This window comes from Gouania willdenowi, chromosome 10 (genome assembly GCF_900634775.1).
Source record: "Gouania willdenowi chromosome 10, fGouWil2.1, whole genome shotgun sequence".
Classification (NCBI taxonomy): Eukaryota; Metazoa; Chordata; class Actinopteri; order Blenniiformes; family Gobiesocidae; genus Gouania; species Gouania willdenowi.
Genome location: NC_041053.1, coordinates 34,889,061 through 34,909,937, shown reverse-complemented (window position 1 = coordinate 34,909,937; position 20,877 = coordinate 34,889,061). Strand labels below are relative to the sequence as shown.

The following is a 20,877-nucleotide window of genomic DNA, read 5'->3' as shown; positions in this document are numbered from 1 at the left end:
CTTGATAAAATATTATCAAAATGTAGTTATGGATTCATAATGAGTATTTTATGTTTTTTGTTTTGTTTTGTTTTTTTTAACTGAAGCTTCTTAAACTTATAAAGTGAGGCAAGTATGAAATGAAACTAATTACTCACCTGGATTGATCTTTTTATGGCTCTACGTGTTTCGAAATGTTCCAAGAGGTGAGAGCGCTTTTCCTTTAATGAGAACAACATATAGATTGACAGTTTGTGAACAACCAAAGGTCACATTGAACGACGCACAAAAGCACATCTTGGGCTCGATGACGTACTCTGAGAATATTTGTTCAACAAGTCTGTGCCTCTGCATGAGTCACGGTGACAGAACTAAATTAAGTATATGAATCTGAAACTTCATTTCAAGCTTGTTAAATTTCCCCAGCTTTTAGCTTGCCCTCGGTACGGACTAACGCTAGATTCAGAATCAGAAATGTTTTTAATGGCCATGTTTTTAATGATTACCACTGGATGTGTATCCGTTCGAGGACAGCTCCACTGCAGAACGTCTCCGTGTTCCGACGTTCATTGATAACCACTGTGATGTGCGCTGTTTAGGCTCCGCGGTATTAGGGCAATCGCGAGGACTACTATGGATACTCAATGGAAGTTGTCACATTAGTTATTAATTCAAATGCTAATTTAGAGACTAATGGCAAAGTTAGACCTCTCACCATTGCCTGAGAAAGTAGATGAACTTGCAGGACTAAAATGAAACCTTGGAAATGTTGTTTTTTTTTTTTTTTTAATTTGGCTTTTTGAGAGAAATACCACGTGAGTCGTTATTTTTTGGCACGTTTAGTGAAAAACAACTAAACCCCAAATCCTGTGCTGTTGACTGAACCTAGTCCAACTTTAAACATTTTAGTAAAAGTATTTTAATTTTGCGTATTTAGTTGTAAAATGTCAGTTACTGGCCTCTAAGGATTAAATGCCGGCTATTACAACTATTATCGTGCATCATCAACTTTCACTGTTGGCCCCGTCCCTCCAATAAAAGCTTGGAGGAGGGAGGAGGGTTTCCTCCAATCACAGTCCTCAGTGAGCAGTGATTGACAGTTTTAATGCAGAAGTCTAATGCTCCATGCGTTCCTGTGGTGATGTTTTTGACTCTGTGCTTCTATAAAGAGAAGATTCTGGTCTAATCAGAGGGTTCATCAAGCTTTGTGTCTATATACAGTACACAGACTTTGTGTGTGTATCCCCCTCTGTCTCTGTGTGTATGAAGCTGTGGTGTTCTGAGGCTCATGATGTGAATAGAGCAGGGACTGTTTGTGAGTAATATAGTGTCTCTGTCTGTGTGCTTATGGTTGTGAGCTGTGTTTTGTGTGTAGTACTTGAGCAGGCAGCACTCTGTCACTGCCAGCACTGACCGGTTGCCTGAGTGGGCGTGTACTACTGCGTCAGGAGTAACGCCCATAATCAAGGCATCTTTTGAATTTCCCACTAGTGGCAGGTCAGCAGAAAGCAGGTGTTTAGTTACTATTTAAGTAAGGATGACCATACGTCCAGATTTACTCAGACATGTCCTCTTTTCACGTCTTGTCCAGACCGTATCGCATTTTACAAATTCATCAAAATCTCCGGGTTAGCCAGGAACCCTGAACACATCTCAGGAACACGTTCATTAAAAAGACCGTAACTCCACTAATATTTGCTCTATCTGAGAAATTCCACCAGTTTCTGAAAGCTAAGGAGTTGCTCTTTACAGCCAGTATATTACAGTGTATTACAGAACTTTTACTCCCCCGTGTTACCAAAAGATTAAAGATGCCGCTTTGCTTTGACAAAATTGTTATACATGAGGAAAAGAGACAGAGAGACAATAAAGAAACCTGAGTCTAGACCTCATCACCTCCTGTCTCCATAGACAACAGACAAAATAAAGCTCAAAATCAGCATGGGTTGATGTGATACAAACTTTCACAGTTATTTATTGAAGTGTATATTTAATGTTGTGTAAGCCTTGAGTTTTTTTTTTTTTTTTTTTTTTTTTGTCAGTTTTAATTTCTAGGAGATGTTTCTCACAGGTTTTTATAAGATTTTTGAAGGACAGATTGTTATAATGTTAATGTTATAATGCATAACAATCTGTTATGAAGTCTTTTCTTCAAAGAGAGAAATTCATTTTTAAATGTATATTCATCTACAATATTGCATTTTGCTGTTTTCTTACAAGGTAGATTTAAGAAAATGTCAAGTACTTTGAATATCCCGAGGTCGGGCCAAATGTCCTGTTTTTTGCGAATCAAAATATGGTCACCCTAGTTAGGTGTTTATATAGGATTAACATGTGAGATTGTATATTTACATGAATCTTTCAACACAAACTGTGAACTTTGACATCTTAATTTCAATAGTGGCTGCAGAGTAGGAGGTAGTAAATTGCTGGTTGCAAAGTTTGGGTACTTTTTTTCAGTATTGGAATAAAGATGTCTATTTTTAATGCATCGGGAGGGGATGACAGGTCTGATTTCTGCCTCTCTAGTTTCTATGGTTGGAGAAAGGAGAAAAAAAAAAAAAAAAACAGTGGGGAGGACAACCCCATTGGTAAGGTGTTGACAGCTGCAGTACGTCATGTATAGCAGAGGGGGGAAAGGAGCAATTATTTCAGTATGTATAAATGTTACTTTGTACAAAGTAACGTTGGGGTTTGAAGGCTCCTTGGGACCACTTGTCAACCCACTGCTCCCAATGTGGGTCTGACGAGTGAGAATAGTGTTACTGCAGTTCAGATGCTCAGTCACAGGGAGATGACTAATTTAGTATTTCTAAAGATCAGAATAGCTTATCATTCTTATGTCAGATCAATTTAAACACTGCTGTCAGGTTACAATTGAACTCAAAGCCAGAATAAAGCACCACTCTCAATTACATAATACATTGTACTTTCTCATTACAACAGTCTAATGGTTAGCTTAGACCAGTGGTGTCAAACTCTTATTAGTTCAGGGGCCAAATACGGAGTGGGTCACAGATTTTAGACGTGGAAATTAGTAATTTAATCATTGTGCTCTAGTTTGCAAATCCACATCTTGATAAAAAATATGTACAACACTGATAAAATCAAATTTGTGGCCATTTTTTATGTAATTTGGGGACATTTTATGGAATAATTTGAAGAAAATTGCAGGATTTGGAGACAATTGAGAGTTCTTATAACAATTTCAGATGAAAGATTACTGCCATCCTGTGATATAAGCATGAGGAAAATGTGGCCCTGCTAATATTGTGGAGTGTTATTGAATTTGGGTATTCATTTGGCGATATCTACAACAGAATTAGTTGATAATTTACACAGTGTTGGTTTCTCTGACTTTTTTGCTATCAGCACTGGGCCGAATTTGATGCTCTAAAGGGCCAGATTTGGCCCCCGGATCTTGAGTTTGGCACGTCTGGCTTGGACAGATTTTATTTATTTGAAGGTGAGAAATTATTTGCACTTTTGGAAAGTAACAAAATCAAAGAATAAATAAAAACTAAATAAAAATAGAGGACAGATGTATGTTTAACATCCATATAGAATGGCAGATGCTTGATTGTACTTGGCAGATTTAACTATTTTCCAGATTTTATGACTTCGTTGAACTAGTTTCTATTGTTTGTTTTAGAAAAACAAAACTTTCCAGGAAATGCAGAAATTCCTCAGCCATAGCTAATAAATGTGTCTCCACGTTCTTCTGAGATTACTAAACCACCCGATGAGTAGCTACTTTCAAAGATAAAAAAAGGCTTTAGTATACTGTGAACCTTAACAGGATTAAAAAATGAATAAAGCTCATTAAAACACTGAGGAAAATAACAAAAAAAATGAAAAAAAGAAAAAAAAACTGAGACAGATAAGTGCTGTTTTCACACTTAAATCCTACCAGATAGAAACAAACAGGAGCAATATGCGTTGGGGGCCTTTCTCTGAGTGGTACAATTTTTTTTTTACAGAAACATATTTAACTTGTAGCTTCCGTGACAATGGTGAGAGACCAAATGCATTCAGCGCAGTGTGAGATGAAAGTCTGAACCCCCACCACCAAACATAAGTTAAGGTGTCACGTTTATAGAAACTTGCAGTGGTTGCCTAGCAACAGCATGGACATTAACTAACACTTTCTACTCTTTCATCACACACACACAACTCAATAACTCCTGTACAGAAGAGAGGCTTTACACAAATCACATGAAACTTTTGGCCCCTTTTTCTTAAAACACAAACATTGTAACTATTTGCATCTTAGTTCCTGAAGCTAATCTACACACTTTAGCCATGAGATTATGACCACAGACAGGATTAATGACGTTTGGTATCTGTAAGGCAGGGGTCACCAACCCTCAGGCCTGTTCTAACAGCACTATAGTCACCTACGAGCTCAGTTTGAAATGTAATTTACATGCCAGGTTTCAAACTGACGATGATAAATACAGGTGAGGGATGTAGTCAGTGTCTTAGTAGTGCAAGTTTTATTTTAATAATAACCATCTTTAATTTTTTTTTTTTTTTTTTTTTTCACTTCAACACTGTGACAAATGTGTTCAAGTATCACATATAGGTTTTTGTTAAATATGGTGCAGAATTGGTGTTTAGATTTTGATGTTTTTAAAAAGTTTTTTTAAAATCTTACATAATTGTTGATTTACTCACGTCACAGAAATGTTAAAAAATGACAAGAATAAACACTAAACAAAGAAAGGAAAAAAGAAATGGTGCAATAATTACGTGAAAGAGTGGATAAGGATTAAATACAGGGCACACATTACAGTGGAAAAAATGAAATGAGATGACAATAAAATAATAATACAAATATAACAATGTGCAAATATAACACACAAGTAGAAACATGTTTCCATTAGTTAAAAGTAATTAATCGCTAGTAAAATAGGAACATGATGATTTCCAATGAAATGTTTCAGAAGTGGTGACAAGTGAAACAATTATAAATTAAGATTTATTATTATACATATTTCCTACCTTTTTTAATGAATGCTAGTCATGCTTCATTATTTTCCCCTCTGATCAAACTTAGCCCTTCTGATTAATCAGTAATTTTTAAGTAGCTCGTGGTTTCAGAAAGGCTGTGACCCCTGCTGTAAGGGATAAAAGTGAATTTTGGGGGAAAAAAATTAAGTTTGATGAAGATCAAATAGTGGGTTTTATGTGGGTTGTTCCTGTCAGTGGCGTTGCCAGTCGGAATCCTGTACGCACTATGCGAACAGCTTTTCGAAGGTGTGGGAAAAACAGAAACAGAAACTGAAACCTTACCAGTATATTGCTGTAACTATTTAATCTCAACATTTTGACTTTAATCTCGACATTTCAACTTTATTTTTGACATTCTGACTTTAATCTCGATGTGCCCAAAATTATTATTTTCTCCATCAATATTGGTCTTAATTGACTTCAGTAGATTTGGGTGGAGCTAGTGTAGCAGGATTCACTTGCTATTTCGACAGTGAAAATGGTATCCCATTACCGTGAACACGACCTAATTTTCACGCCTGATTCAGTAAAACTCAGGTTTTGTTTAAGAAAAGATTGCAGAGTTGAATTGTCTCTCCCTGAATAATTTTCTTTTCTACAAAGCTCATTTTGACACATATTCAAAGTGTATATTTTCAAGGCTTGGCGACTTTTAGACAGTTGTAAATCTAATCTCCAACATACTACCTAAAAAAAAATAGAAACCTTCAGATCTCTCAGTTCTTCATCACAAATTGAGAAGCGGGGCCGAGCCAGAGGCTGACAACCTTGGATGCAGAGCTTCAAAGAAACCACTTAAAATTAATGAAAATGAGTTGAATCATTGATTAAAAACCACTGGTAATAAATAGCACAGGCCGCTTATGAAGGTAACGGTGCTAGGTCAATGTACAGATTTTTTTTTTCCCCTTCAATGACCTTTTTGTGTAGATAAGCCTTAGAATATATATCTTATCTATATCTATAGCTCTCCTAATTCTTGTGTGTATATGTTTCTTTCTCTCAAAAGAAATAAAACTGTATTACAGCAGAGCAAATATCCACAATTCACTGGTTTCCTATATGAATCTTGGCTTTTTCTTCATCTGTTAAAGATTCCAGCATGGTGCAAAAGCCAACAAGGAAAAATATTGATTCACGATATATTGCAATTTTTCAAAACATATTTTTTTACTGTTTTTGGTGACATCAAAAATCGACATTTATCCCCTGAATCATTTTTTTTTAATACATTTTTTATTTACTTGTTTTGTACCATGCCTGTATATGTTGATATAGGTTACCACTACATGTAGTGTAATGTACTTTTGTGACTGACTTGTGATGTGCATTGTTTTTTGGAACTATAACTCATATATTGATAATTAGAATCTCAATAATTAATACTATTGGATCAAAATAACATATTGTCCCAGCCCTAATAGACACTAAAGGTAGGAAAGGTAAATAAGAGATTTTTGGGGCCCATCCATAAAGTCAGCAAAATGATGGTCCATTGTTCTATGAGTCTGTGATAGCCACATATATTTGTCTGAATGATATCCACTGTTATCCAGGAAGTCTATTATTATTTGCGCCATAGTATATGGTCATCTAAAATATGCGACAAATGTGTGAGAAAAATGTGACAAAAAATGGTGAAAAAGGTGGTGAAAAGCCTTAAAAGTGTCAATATTGGTTTAAAAGTGGCAGAAATGGGGCAAACAATGGGCAGAACAAATTGTGAATGTGGTTAAATTGGCAAAAAATAAGCATGAAATATGGTGAATAGAGGTTAAAAGTGATAATAATTGGTCAACATATGTGACTCAGGTGGTAATAGTGGTTTATAAGTGCTGAAAATGTCTTGAAAGTGGAACACACGTGCTGAAAAGCCATTGAAATTTGAAGAAGTGGCAGAAAAGGGACTAATGTAGCAAAAATGCATTAAAAGGAGCAAAAATATGGCAAGAAAAAGGGATGAAAATAGGTTAAATACGACAAGTTTGGTATATAGTTGCAGAAAAAGGGTAAAAATAAGCAACAATTGGCTCGTTATTACAAAAAAAAGAAAAAAAAATGCTGTTTCTTGAAGGCGACCCTAAATGGGGACCTGACCCCAAGGTTAAGAACCCCTGCACCATGCTGCCCAAAACAACACATATAATGCTAATTGTTTTATTTCCATATTCCCCCATTATTGTCTTGTTATGCTTTGGAAAATAAACCTCATCCAAACAGAATGTGCACAGAGGAAAGTGTTTTATTGTAATATGAGGATCATCACTCCTACCAGGCATCCCGTTGATGAAAGTCCCTAAGAAGAAAAACAATATCTTGCAGCTCATTGCAGAGAAGATAATTGTTGTTCCAAACAATCCCAACACACGGGCGTGGGAGTGCACTGAAGCAGCAGCATGATTTTAAAGCGGGCACAAAAAAACTCCAAAAAACAGCAGTTTGATCACAAATGATCAGTTACTCGCAGAACCTGGCAACCACGTACGCTGTACGCAATGAGGTCGGACAACAAATGGTAACACAGAGGAAAAAGTATTTTTGTTTTTAGTTGATATGATTGACAGCACATTTTAACATCAGATGATTAAACGCAGTGACGGGGAAAAATGTGAGCATTAAGGAAATTACCTAAATTATACACAAACAGTGTCTAAAACTCAAAGCATAGATAATTACCTGATGCACAATGATTTTATTTATTGTTTTATTCATCCATCAAAACATTACTAATTACCTCAATATGATGCATAATTAATCAGAACGTCACACACAAGCCTTGTGGTTTAAGAATTAATATATTAATATTTTCAATAGGGTGCTACACTGAGACGGAGAATGAACAACTGTTTCACACAGTTTGTTCAATAAATCATAACTTATCCAGTGTGGGATTATTTACTTTAATTTATTCTCAGTATAACTAAAATAAAATGACAATTACGATGACTTTTTCACATGTATAATCAAAATTTAAGAGTGCACAATAAAACACGTAAGGTAGATATATTTTTGAAAATAAAATCAAATTGCAAATAAAAGGGTAAAGTGCTTAGAGAGCACAGGACAATATATTCAATCAGATAAAAATAAAAGTCCCTGCTGGTTTGTTTGCCTTTTAACTTTGACTTTATGCACTTTTTATTCAGTCTTTCTTCTCAGTATGTGGGAAACTCTGTGAAACTGACACTAAATCACTGTAAATAAATGATGAAATTTACTGCAGCTGCTTTTTTTTATATTTAAAACAGATATTTTACAATGGATCGTGCGATTTCCTTGCAACAAATCGATTATCGTAGTATCACTGCATTGTGAAACTAAGGGTGTAACGATTCATCATTAGATCAATAAATCGATTTATATTCCTACGATTCAACTACATTGATCATGTGCTCGGCAAGTTGGCCTTCTGTATGACAATAATCATTCTTTCAAAGGTAATCAATCGATTATATCGATATAAGGAAATAATGCATTGGATTTAGGCATGGCAAACTTAACATGGATGTGTTTTAAAAGTGATTTTAAAATTAAAGACGTTACTGTCTGTTTTTGTCTAGAATTTTAGATTTATATTTCACGAGCAGGCAACAATAATAATTATACTGTAAAGATAAATATAGAGGATGAGGGATAAATAAAGGATAGATATATGATGTCCAGCTCCCACTTGAAGTCCTGGGTGATGATGGTCCCCAGGAAGCAGAAGTACTCCACAGAGCTCACTGTAGAGTCTCCAAGGGTGAGGGGGGTGAGGGGGGCTGGGTTCTTCCTGAAGTCTGCTATCATCTTTAAAGCTTTGACCTCCAGGTTGTTCTGGCTGCACCAGCCGGTCTGTCTCCCACCTGTAGGCAGACTCATATCCATCAAAGATGAGTCCGATGATGGTCGTGTTGTCCGCAAACTTCAGGAGTTTGACTGACTGGTGAGAGGAGGAGCAGCTGTTGGTGTACAGGGAGAAGAGCAGAGAAGAAAGAGCACAGCCCTGAGGAGATCCAGTGCTGATGGTCCAGGAATATAACTACAGCGGAGCTCCCTGGAGAACAAACTGGGCTACCTGAAGCTGGATTTAAATGCAAGATGGGAGATGAGGAACTGCTGCGCCATATTTCTCACAGAAACGTGGCTGAAACCATTCTTTCCAGATGAGGCGATTAGCATTGAGTGGCTAACACTGTTCCGGTGGGACAGGAGCACCAAATGTTTTTCACGGTCTGATTGATTGGTACAGCCAAAAACACGGCAAATATTTCACCATTTACTCTCAAAATTTGAGAATTGCTTGTTCGCGTGGATTTTGCTTATCTGCTCAGTATCTCTAATATGGCGACTTCCAGGTTGATGACACGCCGTGAAAACCCTCTATTAGCTCTGCAGAACCCTCACGATAATATCATGAATAAAAGAAAAGTAGCAGGTTTAACCACTGCTCATTTAACCTGAACAGATCTTGGTTGCCCTTTATTTTTGTTGTTAATTTTGTATTATTTTTATGTATGAAAACAAGCAGAAGGGTAAACCTAATATGTATTTTTATTGAAAATGTAGTGAGTATAGTAAAGTTAATATCCTGTTCATTTAAACCAAAGTGTTGGTTGGTTGTTTACTTATTTGTTTATCTCCATCATTAATTTATAGACAATTCCCTCAATAAACATCAGTAATCTATAAAAGCTCACCTGTACTGTCCAGTATTCAGAGATTTATTCATCACACTGGTTGAAATATTATTTTGGCTAAAAAGTTACTGAATCGATTTCAAGTCACTGAATCGTTTCTGATCGATTTGTTCTAAATTAACCAATATTGTCCTTGAATTGAATTGGCAACAGCAAATCTTGATTTGAATCGAATTGTTGCTAAAAGGAATCGTTACACCACTGTGAGAAACCCAATCCTTGTGCATTGAAACTAAAAGACGAGTAAAAGTTTTAGTTGAATCCCATTGGCTTCATTTATTCACACAGAGTTATGATTTGAACTTTAAATAGGCTGCAGTTTAATCAGATTACTACTGTGTCGATGTAGCCACAGCTTATGTAACAGCTGGTGACAGGTAGTGATTTATTACCTGAATTTTCTACCCACGCTGGTTGACAGAAGAGAAGAAATTGATTTGGTTGCTGATTTATTTCCAAAGCTTTTCTCACGACAGACCTTTTGTGAAAAAAATAAATAAAAAATTCTGTACAAACATTAAAAAAAGTACTTTCATTGTAATTCTGGAGGAATAGTTGTTCAATCGTGATAATGTTGCAACTTTTATTTTGGCTACATTTGTATGACGCAGTGGGATGTTTATGTATCATAGTGACAGTTTTCAACAAACATAGTCAAGATTTATGAAATGCTATCAATTTCGGTCTTTCAGAGAAGTATTTTGAAATCCAACACAAGACACTTGGGGGTGGATTCACTAAAGGTTTAGGGTATTACAACACGTGCAAACATCACTCCACGCACTAAAAAGGGTTACAAACCCCAGCAAATCAGGACTGCGCATCTTCTGCTCGTCACAATGCACCCACAATCCATTTAGCGTGTTTCCCTCTGAATATGTAAATATGGTGGATCTCACAAGGGGAGCAAAAAAATGGGAGGAGGAAATGCTAATAAATTAATGCAGTGGGCGCAATGCAATTCATCAAATCAGGAACTGTTTGCAGTGATTGTTTTTGCACCGAAAAATAATACAACCCACATTCAGGTGCAAACTGACACACAGATCAACTCTGCTGTTTCGTAAATGGAGAAGAGCTCCGTGCATGTAAATACAGGAAAACAGGATCGAGTTATGCTCATTAATGCGGACCCAAGTTTAATCTGTCTGTTGCAAAGAACCAGTGTTCGTGAAATGGTTGAAGGTATTGTTTAATGGTTTAACGCCGGATTTTTTGCTCTTCTTCTCTTTGTCATGGAAATTCTATCAAAACTGCATTAAAGTGAAAACATTTTAGATTTTTTTCCCCCTGAGGTATCATAAGACCCTAAAAACTAGTTAAAATTTGATGAGCACACTTAAACTGGGCTGAAAATCCAGTAAGGCATGAAAAATAACAAAAATGTAATGAATAAATAAATGAAAAAAAAACACCCAAATTCCTAAGGTAAGGCATAAAAATTGAAACATTTTATTTATTTATTTTTCTGAGATACAGCTATAATATGATCCTAAAAACTAGTTCACATATGATGATCACACTTGTACTGGGGTGAAAATGCAGTAAGGCATGACAAATAACAAAAATGTATATAACACCCACATTTTGTATACAAAAATTTAGCAATTTTGGATTTTTTTATTTATTCATTTTTTTTTTTTTTTCTGAGATAAGGCTTTCATAAGTTTTATGGCATGTATTTATTTCAGGCTCAGTAATTGTGATTAATTGTCATTGAAATTTTGTAGTTTTACCAAACAACTTAGACACATCATCAGTGTTGTATCCTGGGTTCATTGGGTGTTTCGGGTCTCACAACAGACACCCTCGTCCAGGTGACCCAGCCAAGGTTGATCAGGCCCTGGCTTGTGTCTAAGTAGCTTATGTGGCCCACAAATCCCCCCGCTTGATCCACAGCCATCTTGATGCCTTTTCTGCCATGTCAGCGATGTCTCTGATGGCTTTCCTATTCTGCAGTCCCTTCACTCCCAACATCTTGAGTGCCCTGATGAGAGACTGGCCAGCAAACCCTCTGCACCTGACCTTGATGGGGTTGCATCGGGTCCTCCATCCCCTGCTTTGGCATTAGCCCGCCAGCTCCTCATACTTGGCCCTCTTCCTCTCAAAGGCGATGGACTGCCTTGTTGGTTGTTGGTGTTTGCTGGTGGAGATCCCTGTGCTGATGACCTCTGCAATAACTTGTAGCACTTGGTCGTGGCGTTAGCGGTAACGTCCATCTCCAAGTGCCCGCGGGCAGCCGCTCAGGATGTGCTCCTGTGATCCAGCTTTCTGGCAGAGAGGGCACATTTGGGTATCAACCAAGCACCAGCGGAAGTGATTGGACGGACTTCAAAGTACATCGTACACCAACTATATGATGAACTTGATCCGATGTGGCTCAGATATAGCTCTGTCCACGAGATCCTCCGGTCAGCTGCCTCATCCCATCGGGTCCATGCACCCTGCTGCTGCATCCATACTCTCCTACCGCTGCAAGCTTCCTCCACCTCCGCTCGAACCTCCTCCTGGATCAGCTGATGCTTTCCTTTCCCTGTTGGATTGAGGTCTTGGATCGCTCCCGAGATCAGCCTGTCCACATTCCACTGTTCCCATCAGCTCGCTGTGTCGCAACCGTGTCTCAGCCTGGTTGACTGCCTCATGAGCCTTCCACTACCTGCCGGTTTTTACTTCTATGCCTGCCGAGGAGATATTGATATTACTGGAGTCCCTATACAGCAGCACCTCCATAAACTCCTCCATCAGACTACTGAAGGGCAGTTTTAGTTTGCAATGCTGTTGAGACTTTGTGGTAAGCCCAACCACTTCCGGAGGAAACAGCTGACCTTCCTCATGAAGCACTCAACGGTGATCATTGGCACGTTATAGACCAGTAGTGGCCAGAAGAGTTGTGGCAAGATGCCATGTTGGTAAATCCAGGCTTTAAACTTCCCTGGAAGCCCCAACTTATCCACCGCTCTCAGCCAGTTTCCCAACTACTCTTTTGTTGATCGGAGTGCTGCGGTGTCCTTCAAGGTGCAGTCATAAATCTTGCCCAGGCTCTTAACTGGCTTCTCTCCCACAGATGGGATTCGGACACCTCCTATCAAGAAGAGAAACTGGTCTGTGACCTTCCCCCTCTTCACAACCAGGGACCTGGACTTGGCTGATGAGACGCTCAAGGCCTTGCAGGATCCATCTGCAGCCCAGAACTGAAGTTGTAGTCACTGTCAGATCATCCATAAATGCTCTGATTGGGGGCTGCCGCATACCAGAGTTGGTGAATGGGCCTCTGCATATCACCAAAATAGTGCATCCGGTAATAATGCCTTTCTCAAGTTGATGAAATGTAGATGTTACTGTTCCAGAGGTGACTTTTAAACTGAAGCAGCTGTAATAACCCAGTACGATGTCCCTGATCTTGCCTGGAACGTGGTGTTGTTCAAGTGAGGAATCCACCAGCTTGTGTGGAATAGACCCGTAGGCATTGGCAAGATCAAGCCAAAGGACTGCCAGGTCTCCCTTGCCTTCACATATCTCCTGAATCAGCTGGGTGACAACTCCTATATGCTCAATGCATCCTGGAACCTTTGGGACTCCTTCTGCACCGAGGTGTCAATGTAGGTGTTCGTCAGAAGGAACTCCATCATGTGCCGGGAAATGATACTAAAGAATATCTTGCCCTCAACACTGCGGAGTGAGATGACCCTGAACTGCTCAATGGTACTTGAGCTCTCCTCCTTTGGAATCCTGACATCCTCTGCATGTCTCCACTGCTGTGCCACCTTCCCCCTTCTCCAGATGACTTTTAGGATTGTCCACAGTCGCTTTAAGAGTCTGGGGCATCTCTTGTAGACAACATATGGCACCCCACTTGGACCAGGGGCTGAACTGGTTCTCGCAGCTTTGACAACCTCCTCAACTTCTTTCAAAGTTGGCTCCTTAATGTTAAATGTCGAGGTGGGTTCTGGCGGAGTTATCAAGGCCCTGCATGGCCCAAGATGTTCCTCTCTTGCACTGTCACTATAGTAGGTTCTGAGGTACCTGTTAACCTCATTTTCAGTACAGGCAAAGTGGCCACATGTTTTCTGCCCTAGGATCTTTTTGGTGAAGCCAAAGGGATTTGAGATGAAGGCTGCACGTTTCCTGGCCCTTTCCCTGCCCCTCCTCCTATGCCACTCGGCTCGACGGAGGGTGGTGAGTTTTTTCTTTAGGATACTGCGAAGCTCTGCCAGCCCGGCCTTCTCCTCCTCCCTTGCCGGCTGAAAAACTGCCGCCCAAGCAGTCAAACCTCCTGCCGAAGCTGGCTTATCTTCACCTCCCTTCTGTTTTGCTCCCCTCGACTTCTGATTGGCTGTTGTTGCTTTATGCCAAAGCTTTCCGCACCAATGCTGATGATCATTGCAGCCATCGTCTGCAACTTCTGGTCTACGTCTCCCTTTGCAGTAGCTTCAAGGACTTGATCCAGGTTCTCGTCAAACTGGAGCCACTCTCTTTCCTTGTTGGCAGCAGGCCACATGACCCGGCGGTGTTCTGAATGCCTGACATAGGGTGGGGTTTGTGGAGCATGGAGGGTCTTGGCACTGTGGGTTGATTCCTGGCTGGGCTCCTCCTTCATCTCACCAGGTAAGAGACCTGTGCTTTGCTCCACCTGCTTCCCTGTCAAACATTTCATTTTGGCCTGGTGGATCTTCAGGCCATGCTGGTTCTTGCAAACTTTGCCACATGAACAGACTGCACTTCGTTGTCATTTGTAATTGAGAATGTAATTGTAATTGACTTTCAGGGGAAACATAATAATTGTAATTGGAAAAAAATGCTGGTCACCCTAATCATGATTGAGTTGTAATTGAACATGGATAATTAAAGACATAATTTTTATCGAAAAATGTAATTGACCCCAAACTTGGTGCATATACACTTTTTTCAACATTTTTACTCTCACTGTCTCATACTGGATAAATCACCAAACTATCCATATCAGATAATTCACACATTGGAAAACTGGCTAGTGTAACTTTTAAATTTAAGACACATTGCCTTGTTTAAATTCATTTGATGCAAATGGACTGAGACTGCCCTGAGGGCAGCTGGAGCTTCAGATGTTGAAGTGTGTGGATGAATAATGTTTTTTTTTTATTTCTCACAGAAACATTTGTTACATAAATCTAAACCATTAGCAAAAAGTCTATCAGTTGTGTCTTTTAGAAAGCATTAGCCATAAACATGGTATGCAATAGTTAACTACACACTTAAGTTGCCTACTTATAATTTAATTTAAAAGAATATTCATTATTGGTGAAACGTGTCTGTGTTATTGTTTTGTAATTCCTGATGAGGTATATCATGATGACTATGTTCCTTTTTCAGACACTTTTAAAATAAGTAACTAATTTAATAAGTATTGAAGTAATAATAAATTCCCCAACCCTCCTATTATCCTCAAATGTTACTAACACATTTTACCCTTGGGGTATATTTGATCCTAGGGATATTTGCCTTCAGAAAATTATTAAGTTAAGTCTTTAAGTCAGATACTTTATTTATTTGTTGAATACATAAATAACCCCTTGATAATAAAACATTGACCTGTTCTGTAGCGCCACCATCAGGCTAATATTTCAGTTTTAGAGTTAGTGTATATTGAAAATCTTTCATACAAATCTATAATCTAAGTGCACCCCAATCATGACCCTCAGAGAATGAACCATGTTGATTGATGTTGGTGACCACCTTCCCCTTTCTTCTCATAAACTTATTTATTTATTCATTTTTATCTCCTATTTTGTAACATAATTGGGGTTATTTACTATACTGTAAAGCCCTCTGTCTCAGACACATCCTCCCCTCTGTCACTTTCACTGTGAAAGAGCTGTTCCAAAACCTCATTGACAGTAAACTTTTTCCTAGAGGACATTTTCAAGAGAGTGAAAGTGTGCAGATTGCAATACACACAGAGAACAGTGAGGAATGGTTTGGATAAAAGGCTGTTTTACACAGCTAAAACAGATTAGGGTCAATTTGACCCCAGAGGAAGACCAATGTGTGCAATATGTGTCCAAGACATTGAACAATTATCATCATGATAATTTTACGCTTAATCAAAACATTGCATGGGTTCAAATTGACCCCAATGATATTAGGAGGGTTAAAAAAAAATATTCTCTCATTATTCTGGTATTTAGCAAACAGAAATAATTTTGGTAATCTTAATAGACCTTAAATAGGATACATTTAGTCTGATTACATGTCAGACAGTGAGAAAAAATCATAAGTCGTGTCTGTAAATCTACCAATATGCTTTTTTTGCTTTTTTTTTTTTTTTTTTTTTTTTTAATTAAACGCACACATTTTCTATTTTCCCTTTTAACATGAGGGTCAAGTGCTGGTCAATAATATGCTTTCAAGATTATGCTTAAAATGTCAACGAAAAAGCTTCATAAAAAATCCAAACAACTTCTTCAAGTGTAAAACCAAGGTCACACTTAAACTTCACACCTCCCTTGAACTGTCTGCACGCTCACACCTTTGTCAAAAACAACGTCCAGCTGTGAATTCTGGGGTAGCTCCCAAAGATAACTCCTCACAGTAGTTTCTGTCACTGAACTGCTGCTGTAACCTCCCTATTTGTTCCTAGTTGTCGTGCTCGTGTCAAATTTGAACAGGAAACTCTTTGAGTCAAACCATCAAAATCAGCATCAATGCAGCATGGGAGATGGATTTCTAAAAATACATTGCATGGGGATTAATTATTCAGTCGTAAAGACAAAATTAATCGTCCATCATCCTGAGTAGTCTGGAAGTTTGATTGCTTTGCCTGTCATCTCTTTTGATTAGTTCTTGCTGTCCGGGGTGCTGTCCTTCTTTCCCCCATTTTCAAGCACAGCAATAAGTTATCTGCCATGTTTAGAATACAAATATGCTTTGCAGAGTGAATAAATGTATGATGATCATAGTGCAAAGCTGCAACTGTTCCATTACTTAAATAGAAGCATACAGGTGTCAAACTGTTCATTGAACACAATGTTTTTTTTACTCTCATAAAAGATAGCCTTCCTTATTTATTGTCGTCGTATCTTACAAATAAAGACAAAGTCGAGAGCCTCTGTTTTTTCTCGAGGACGCTTGTGTAGTTGCCTAACATTTTCACAGCCTTTTATTTATTTGCTTGTTGGTCTGTGAGCAGGATTACATTAAAAGCATTTAACATATTTGGACAAAGTTTTAACCAAAGATGACTTACACCATGAAAGATTCCATTAAATCTTGGAGGCGATCTGGATCAATATCCTGTTCATATCATTGGTAAATTTAAAAAATGCATGTCTCAGTTCATGATTGACTCTTGAATCTTCATGAAATTTGACTCAATTATGTCTGATTGGTTCCTCAGTTAGCCCACCGAGTTTAATCTCAATTATTCCAAATCCGGATCGACTCAGGATTCATGTTTGGGCTCAATGTATTGTTATTAATGGCAGTATAAATATCTTCCAAGCCTTTAGGGTCTGTACTGCAAAGCTGGATAAGTATATCCGGGATATCTCTGTCAGCGGGCTTCATCTAACCAAACATTCCCTTTCAGAAAACAGCTGTACTACAAAGCAGGATATAAACACATTCATTTAAGGTGATTTCAGCCTGGTAATGCTGTTGGTGTCACAATAGCGTATAAATGAATGACTTGATCTTTCTAGGATATGGAGAGTGTTTAACAAAGGCTTCATCAGATGTAAATCTATATCTTTCCTGAAGGATGTCATCAGTAAATGAAAGAATTTCATTTATTTATTAATATTCTTTCTTTTTTAAAACACAGCTGTCAGGTTGTTTTCCAAGAGAACTGATTAGTCAGGAGGCAAGTCTTTCCTACTTGCTCAGATCTTAACTGGCTCCCGACTGGGTTAGGTGTTCAGCCTAAGTTACCATGGTGATTTAGCCCCGTAAGAAGTTAGTCATCGTCGTAGTACAGGACACACCAAATAATTCCCAGAAGTTAGTGCGATAAGTGGAAATCCAGCTTTGTAGTATAGGCCCCTAAAGTGTGAATGATCATAATACCATGATCAAGATCACTGATCCAAATAACTGCCAATATCTGGCAAAGAGGAGATTTGTCGCTTAGCGGAGGTTTTGCTCTCTCTGAGGCAGATTCAATAAGATCTGAAATAAAGGGTTGGACATCAGTTACATCCCTAAATCCTTAGGGTGACTCAGTTTCCTCACCTGCTGTGAGGAATTCACTAAGATTGCAGCAATGATTAGCGTACGTGCTGAAGTGGGGGAGCCTGCCCTATTTAAGTGAGCGTTTTGCTCGTTCAATGTGAAGACGAGGCAGATGGACTTCTCTGTTTGCCGCACAAAATGTAGAAAACTAAATACAATTTTTTTTTTTTTTACACTTTAAAACCAAATTATTTTTCCCCCCTAATTTAATGTGGCTGCTCCGTTAGGTCCTGTAACTTTGCACTGACCAGTCAATGAAGATGATCTACTGACCATCATCCAGCAGGTCTGAGCTCTTGAGTCGCGCTGTGTCACCACTCTCTCATATGTGAACTTTGTGCAATCACTGCGTAAATTACGCATCTGATCTGCTGATTTTGGCCTGATGCTCCATTTTTCATCAACGCAACACAAGAGTTTGACGGTCAAAACATCACTGAAAAAGTGCATTCATAGCGCGCACAGCATCCTCTTCCCACCGCAGCCACACCAGACTCCACACGCACTGCAGCGGGTGTGCAGTATGATATTTATTTTGCATTTTCTTATTTAGTGGCTGTTGAATATAAAGTATTGTTTTATTTAAATTATTTTCTTATACTAGAAAGGTTAACTGGAGCATTTTTTGTGTTAACATTTAGTGCATGACTGACTGCTTGTCAGTCGTACTATTTTCCTGTGCTAAAACAATCACTGCAAACAGTTCCAAATTTGATGAATAGCATTTCGTCCACTGCATTAATTTATTCCCTCTCCCATTTTTTGTGCCTCTTATGAGATGCACCTACTTTACTTATCCATCAGAGGGAAACACGCTAAATGGATTGTGGTTGCATTGTGACGTGCAGAAGACGTACAGTCCTTAGTTAGTTAGTGCATGGAGTGACGTTTGCACACATTTTAATACCCTTAAACCTTTAGTGAATCCACCCCTCTGAGCATACCTGTCAAGTATCCCGTTTTGGCCGAGAAACTCCCGTATTTTACTCCTCTTTCCCGTCATCTTCCCGTACTAGTATTTTCCCGTAAATATCCCGTATTTCAATGTAGTGATAATTAAAAGATGCCTTACTCGTCACTAGCCTCGCGAGAACTGCCACCTGAAATGTCCTGGGTGGCAGTTCTCGCAAGATTAGTGCCGACAGCGGCAGCAAACCCGGCAAAAAAACCCAAAAGAACTCATGTATATAAGTTGTGAAATGGGACAGGGAGTTTAGCTTCCTAAAGAGCAGCAGGATGTGACACTGTTACGCGTTCTGTTAGATTATTAACTGAGATTTTAACGTCTACCACAGCGGAAGGAAAACCACCTAAGTCAGCATGAAAAATCAGCCAATCACAAGATCCACAAATATACACTGCTTTAAAAAAGTGTTAAAAAATGTAAAGTCTGTAATAAATGTGTCTAATAAGTCATTAGTGAATAACAGAGAACCACAGAGAGCACGAGAAATTAAAATATGTAATGAAAATAAAATGTTAATGTCTAACTTAAAGACAAGCAAAGTGAAATTAACAGTTAATATGCAACGTGTTGACTTGCATATAAACTGTAAGTATATTAAATAAACACGTGTGCTTAATATACACATTTATGTTTTTCTTTAGGATGTTTTAGAATTTAGGAATTAGGGCTGAGTGATAGATCGAGATTCAAGATGTATCAAGTTTTCTATTTTGGCGATATAGAAAACTATAATATTTCAGAGTTTTGGTCCATATTGCCAAATATGGTAGTAGGAATGTTCACAGCATTTCAGTGGTAATAAAGGTCGACCTACCAGATTCTAATCACATAATTGTATTTAGTAAGTGGTTGACAAGTGGCTATTTTAGATTTCTTGTACACTTGTCTTAAAATATAAGGTACAGTATATTGGAGCTTGGTTGGGCGGGTGGGATGGCTCGTAGTGGGTGCCCGAAAAATTCCCTCATTTTCAAATCCAAAACTTGACAGGTATGCCTCTGAGTGCTCTTGTTTTGATAAGTATTTTTCCCTGTTTACCGTTAAACTAAATGAACAGGTACAGTAAGTTTTGGTGTTCCGAGTCTCTAAGGTCACAGTGGGGGTAAACGTTGGTATGCTCGATTGAAGGTCCTTCAGTCAGTCCTGTGACGTGATGGACCGGCCATCTGCCAAATTCCCCGTGCACTAAGTCAGCCAGAGCAGAATGCACCGCTCCACCACCCCGTCCAGGACAAATGCATTAGGACAATGGATTGATGTGTGGATGTTTTCCACTTGAGTGACTCTTATGGCTCCTGATAAACACCGAACTCACATCTATGTCAATCCAGGTCTGTATTTCAAAGGTGTAATTGGCTGATTTGTGATTGGCACACTAATCACCTTCTGGTCACCTGCCTTATTTAGAGCGCATTCAGTCGCTATCTGGGACAGCCGTTATTTAGTGAACATTGTGATGCTATGTCTCTTGTTGTAGTTTGAGCTGTGACATATGGACTAAAGCTGATTGGTTTCAAACACTGACCGCAGTTCTCACTTTAGTGTTGAAATTTAGACACAGTATTAGAACCAGTGCTGTTCAGAGACCTCTTAAAGGCCAGTATACATAGGTAAAAATTATCAAATTGTATCAACTTTGTGTTCTTCCCCAGTGTAATTTGGGGATTTTAGAGCATTTAAAGACAAAGGGGGCCAGGGATTAAGTGCCCTCCAACAGCCCTCTGCACTTGCCTGATAATAAAACCTACTTTTTTGTGTCGTAAAAAGGAAGCTGTCGGTTTTGACATTTACAAACCTAATTATAACATTGTCCCCACTCAAAAGGAAGAGCAAAATGCCCTTTGTCATTCCCCAGAAATAGGATAGGGAAAAAAAAGAACGATTTTCATTATTTATTTAATCCACCTAATTTTCCTGGCTTTTTGATTTGAGATTTTATGAAATAAAACCAATAAAACTTAATTAATAATTTCAGAGGGGGTGGGGCAGGACTCAAAATGAGTGTTTTTGCTTTTATGTCCAAAAATAAACCCT

General features: G+C 38.5%; 1 long non-coding RNA gene across 1 annotated transcript; it reads left to right on the top strand.

The window, feature by feature from the left end:
• The first annotated feature begins 1,201 nt into the window (after positions 1–1,201).
• On the top strand, positions 1,202–18,943 carry LOC114471586 (uncharacterized). The gene is made up of 4 exons (XR_003674989.1): positions 1,202–1,212; positions 13,725–13,733; positions 16,288–16,292; positions 18,816–18,943. It is a non-coding gene; the product is annotated as an uncharacterized LOC114471586 (long non-coding RNA).
• Positions 18,944–20,877: the final 1,934 nt, after the last annotated feature.